Source organism: Ovis aries, chromosome 1 (assembly GCF_016772045.2).
Source record: "Ovis aries strain OAR_USU_Benz2616 breed Rambouillet chromosome 1, ARS-UI_Ramb_v3.0, whole genome shotgun sequence".
NCBI lineage: Eukaryota > Metazoa > Chordata > Mammalia > Artiodactyla > Bovidae > Ovis > Ovis aries.
The window spans coordinates 66,314,905-66,320,948 of NC_056054.1; positions in this window are offsets into that span (position 1 = coordinate 66,314,905).

Consider the following 6,044-nt stretch of genomic DNA (forward strand, 5'->3'; position numbering starts at 1 on the left):
GATGTACTCCTTTCCAGATTTGGAACCAGTCTGTTGGTCCATGTCCAGTTCTAACTGCTGCTTCCTGACCTGCAAACATATTTCTCAAGAGGCAGGTCAAGTGGCCTGGTATTCCCATCTCTTGAAGAATTTTCCACAGTTTGTGGTGATTCATACAGTCAAAAGCTTTAGCATAGTCAATAAAGCAGAAGTAGATGTTTTTCTGGAACGCTATTGCTTTTTTTGATGATTCAATGGATATTGGCAATTTGATCTCCAGTTCCTCTGACTTTTCTAAAACCAGCTTGAATATCTGGAAGTTCACAGTTCATGGAGGGTTGAAGCCTGGCTTGGAGAATTTTGAGCATTACTTTGCTAGTGTGTGAGATGAGTGCAATTGTGCAGTAGTTTGAGCATTCTTTGGCATTGCTTTTCTTTGAGGCTGGAATGAAATCTGACCTTTTCCAGTCCTGTGGCCACTGCTGAGTTTTCCAAATTTGCTGGTATATTGAGTGCAGCACTTTCATAGCATCATCTTTCAGGATTTGAAATCACTCTACTGGAATTCCATCACCTCCACTAGCTTTGTTTGTAGTGATGCTTCCTAAGGCCCACTTGACTTTAGGCTTCAGGATGTCTTGCTGTAGGTGAGTGATCACAATATCATGGTTATCTGTGTCGTGAAGATCTTTCTCTGCATAGTTCTTCTGTGTATTCTTATCACCTTTTCTTAATAGCTTCAGCTTCTGTTAAGTCCATACAATTTCTGTCCTTTATTCTGCCTATCTTTGCTTGAAATATTCCCTTAGTAGCTCTGATTTTCTTGAAGAGATATCTAGTCTTTCCCGTTCTTTTGTTTTCCTCTATTTCTTTGCATTGATCACCAAGGAAGGCTTTCTTATTTCTCCTTGCTATTCCTTGGAACTCTGCATTCAAATGGGTATATCTGTCCTTTTCTCATTTGCCTTTCACTTGTTGTCTTTTCTCAGCTATTTATAAGACTTCCTCTGACAACCATTTTGCCTTTTTGCATTTATTTTTCTTGGGGATTGTATTGATCATTGCCTCCTGTACAATGTCATGAACCTCTGTCCGTAGTTCTCCAGGCACTTTGTCTATCAGATATAGTCCCTTGAATCTATTTGTCACTTCCACTGTATAATTGTGAGGGATTTGATTTAGGTCATACCCAAATAGTCTATTGGTTTTCCCTATTCTCTTGTATTTAAGTCTGAATTTGGCAATAAGGAGTTCATGATCTGAGCCACAGTCAGCTCCCAGTCTTGTTTTTGCTGACTGTATAGAGCTTCTCCATCTTTGACTGCAAAGAATATAATCAATCTGATTTCAGTGTTGTCCATCTGATGATGTAGAGTCGTCTCTTTTGTTGGAAGAAGGTGTTAGTTATGACCAGTCCCTTCTCTTGGCTAAACTCTGTTAGCCTTTCTCCTGCTTCATTTTGTACTCTAAGGCCAAATTTGCCTGTTATCCAGGTGTCTCTTGACTTCCTACTTTTGCATTCTATGCCCCTATGATGAAAAGGACATCTTTGTGGGTGTTAGTTCTAGAAGGCCTTGTAGGTCTTCATAGAACCATTCAACTTCACCGTTTTTGGCACTAGTGGTGGGGCATAGACTTGGATTACTGTGGTATTGAATGGTTTGCCTTGGAAATGAACAGAGATCTTTCTGTTGTTTTAGAGATTGCACTCAAGTAATGCATTTCAGACTCTTATTGACTATGATGGCTACTCCATTTCTTCTAAGGGATTCTTGCCCATAGTAGTAGATACATCTGAATTAAATTTGCCCATTCCAGTCCATTTTAGTTCACTGAATCCTAAAATGTTGATGTTCACTCTTGCCATCTCCTGTTTGATCACTTCCAATTTGCCTTCATTCCTAACCTAACATTCCAGGTTCCTATGCTATATTGTTCTTTGCAGCATTGGTCTTTACTTCAATCACCAGTCACATCCACAACTGGGTGTTGTTTTCACTTTGGCTCCATCTCTTCATTCTTTGTGGAGCTATTTCTCCACTCTTGTCCAGTAGCATATTGAGTACCTACTGACCTGGGGAATTCATCCTTCAATGTCATATATTTTTTCCTTTTCATACTGTTTATGGGGTTCTCAGGCAAGAATACTGAAGTGGTTTGCCACTCTCTTCTCCAGGGGACTCTGCATTTAGATGCTTATATCTTTCCTTTTCTCCTTTGCTTTTTGCCTCTCTCCTTTTCACAGCTATTTGTAAGGCCTCCCCAGACAGCCATTTTGCTTTTTTGCATTTCTTTTCCATGGCGATGGTCTTGATCCCTGTCTCCTGTACAATGTCACAAACCTCATTCCATAGTTCATCAGGCACTCTATCTATCAGATCTAGTCCCTTAAATCTATTTCTCACTTCCACTGTATAATCATAAGAGATTTGATTTAGGTCATACCTGAATGGTCTAGCAGTTTTCCCTACTTTCTTCAATTTGAGTCTGAATTCGGTAATAAGGAGTTCATGATCTGAGCCACAGTCAGCTCCTGGTCTTGTTTTTGTTGACTGTATACAGCTTCTCCATCTTTGGCTGCAAAGAATATAATCAGTTTGATTTCGGTGTTGACCCTCTGGTGATGTCCATGTGTAGAGACTTCTCTTGTGTTGTTGGAAGAGGGTGTTTGCTATGACCAGTGCATTTTCTTGGCAAAACTCTATTAGTCTTTGCCCTGCTTCATTCTGCATTCCAAGGCCAAATTTGCCTGTTACTCCAGGTGTTTCTTGACTTCCTACTTTTGCATTCCAGTCCCCTAGAATGAAAAGGACATCTTTTTGGGTGTTAGTTCTAAAAGGTCTTGTAGGTCTTCATAAAACCATTCAGCTTCAGCTTCTTCCACATTACTGGTTGGGGCATAGACTTGGATAACTGTGATACTGAATGGTTTGCCTTGGAGACGAACAGAGATCATTCTGTCATGTCTGAGATTGCATCCAAGTACTGCATTTCAGACTCTTTTGTTGACCATGTTGGCTACTCCATTTCTTCTGAAGGATTCCTGCCTGCAGTCGTAGATATAATGGTCATCTGAGTTAAATTCACCCATTCCAGTCCATTTTAGTTCATTGATTCCTAGAATGTTGATGTTCACTCTTATCATCTCTTGTTTGAGCACTTCCTATTTGCCTTGATTCATGGACCTGACATTCCAGGTTCCTATGCAATATTGCTCTTTACAGCATTGGATCTTGCTTCTATCACCAGTCACATGCACAACTGTGTATTGTTTTGTTTTGGCTCCATCCCTTCCTTCCTTCTGGAGTTACTTCTCCACTGATCTCCAGTAGCATATTGGGCACCTAGTGACCTGGGGAGTTCCTCTTTTGGTATCCTATCATTTTGCCTTTTCATACTGTTCATGGGGTTCTCAAGGCAAAAATACTGAAGTGGCTTGCCATTCCCTTTTCCAGTGGACCACATTAAGCATCTGAATACAGAGTTCCAAAGAAGAGCAAGAAGAGAAAAGAAAGCCTTCTTCAGCCACCAATGCAAAGAAATAGAGGAAAACAACAGAATGGGAAAGACTAGAGATATCTTCAAGAAAATTAGAGACACCAAGGGAACATTTCATGCAAAGATGGGCTTGATAAAGGACAGAAGTGGTATGGACCTAACAGAAGCAGAAGATATTAAGAAGAGGTGGCAAGAATACATGGAAGACCTATACAAAAAAGATCTTCATGACCCAGATAATCATGATGATATGATCACTAACACAGAGCCAGACATCTTGGAATGTGAAGTCAAGTGGGCCTTAGAAAGCATCACTACGTTTTCATTTCTAATTTTATTGATTTGATTTTTCTCTCTTTGCTTCTTGATGAGTCTGGCTAATGGTTTGTCAATTTTATTTATCCTTTCAAAGAACCAGCTTTTGGCTTTGTTGATTTTTGCTATGGTCTCTTTTGTTTCTTTTGCATTTATTTCTGCCCTAATTTTTAAGATTTCTTTCCTTCTACTAACTCTGGGGTTCTCCAACTCTTCCTTTTCTAGTTGCTTTAGTTGTAGAGTTAGGTTAGTTATTTGACTTTTTTCTTGTTTCTTGAGGTATGCCTGTATTGCTATGAACTTTCCTCTTAGCACTGCTTTTATAGTGTCCCACAGGTTTTGGGTTGTTGTGTTTTCATTTTCATTCGTTTCTATGCATATTTTGATTTCTTTTTGATTTCTTCTGTGATTTGTTGGTTATTCAGAAGTGTGTTGTTCATCCTCCTTATGTTGGAATTTTTAATAGTTTTTCTCCTGTAATTGAGATCTAATCTTAATGCATTATGGTCAGAAAAGATGCTTGGAATGATTTCGATTTTTTGAATTTATCAAGTTTAGATTTATGGCCCAGGATGTGATCTATCCTGGAGAAGGTTCCATGAGCACTTGAAAAAAGGTGAAATTCATTGTTTTGGGGTGAAATGTCCTATAGATATCAATTAGGTCTAACTGATCTAATGTATCATTTAAAGTTTGCGTTTCTTTGTTAATTTTCTGTTTGGTTGATCTGTCCATAGGTGTGAGTGGGGTATTAAAGTCTCCCACTATTATTGTGTTATTGTTGATTTCCCCTTTCATACTTGTTAGCATTTGTCTTACATATTGTGGTGCTCCTATATTGGGTGCATATATATTTATAATTGTTATATCTTCTTCTTGGATTGATCCTTTGATCATTATGTAGTGGCCTTCTTTGTCTCTTTTCACAGCCTTTGTTTTAAAGTCTATTTTATTGGATATGAGTATTGCCACTCCTGCTTTCTTTTGGTCTCTATTTGCGTGGTATATCTTTTTCCAGCCCTTCACTTTCAGTCTGTATGTGTCCCTTGTTTTGAGGTGGGTCTCTTGTAAGCAGCATATAGAGGGGTCTTGTTTTTGTATCCATTCGGCCAGTCTTTGTCTTTTGGTTGGGGCGTTCAATCCATTTACGTTTAAGGTAATTATTGATAAGTATGATCCCGTTACCATTTACTTTATTGTTTTGGGTTCGGGTTTATACACCCTTTCGTGTTTCCTGTCTAGAGGATATCCTTTAGAATTTGTTGGAGAGCTGGTTTGGTGGTGCTGAATTCTCTCAGCTTTTGCTTGTCTGTAAAGCTTTTGATTTCTCCTTCGTATTTGAATGAGATCCTTGCTGGGTACAGTAATCTGGGCTGTAGGTTATTGTCTTTCATCACTTTAAGTATGTCTTGCCATTCCCTCCTGGCCTGAAGAGTTTCTATTGAAAGATCAGCTGTTATCCTTATGGGAATCCCCTTGTGTGTTATTTGTTGTTTTTCCCTTGCTGCTTTTAATATTTGTTCTTTGTGTTTGATCTTTGTTAATTTGATTAATATGTGTCTTGGGGTGTTTCGCCTTGGGTTAATCCTATTTGGAACTCTCGGTGTTTCTTGGACTTGGGTGATTATTTCCTTCCCCATTTTAGGGAAGTTTTCAAGTATTATCTCCTCAAGGAATTTCTCATGATCTTTCTTTCTGTCTTCTTCTTCTGGGACTCCTATAATTCGAATGTTGGAGCGTTTCATATTGTCCTGGAGGTCTCTGAGATTGTCCTCGTTTCTTTTAATTCGTTTTTCTTGTTTCCTCTCTGATTCATTTATTTCTACCATTCTATCTTCTATTTCACTAATCCTATCCTCTGCCTCCGTTATTCTACTATTTGTTGCCTCCAGAGTGTTTCTGATCTCATTTATTTACTCTTTTTTATTTCTTCTAGGTCCTTGTTAAACCTTTCTTGCATCTTCTCAATCCTTGTCTCTAGGCTATTTATCTGTGTTTCCATTTTGATTTCAAGATTTTGGATCATTTTCACTATCAATATTCGGAATTCCTTCTCTGGTAGATTCCCTACTTCTTCCTCTTTTGTTTGGTTTGGTGGGCAACTCTCCTGTTCCTTTACCTGCTGAGTATTCCTCTGTCTCTTCATCTTGGTTATATTGCTGCGTTTGGGGTGGCCTTTTTATATTCTGGTAATTTGTGGAGTTCTCTTTATTATGGAGCTTCCTCACTTTGGGTGGGGTTCTATCAGTGGC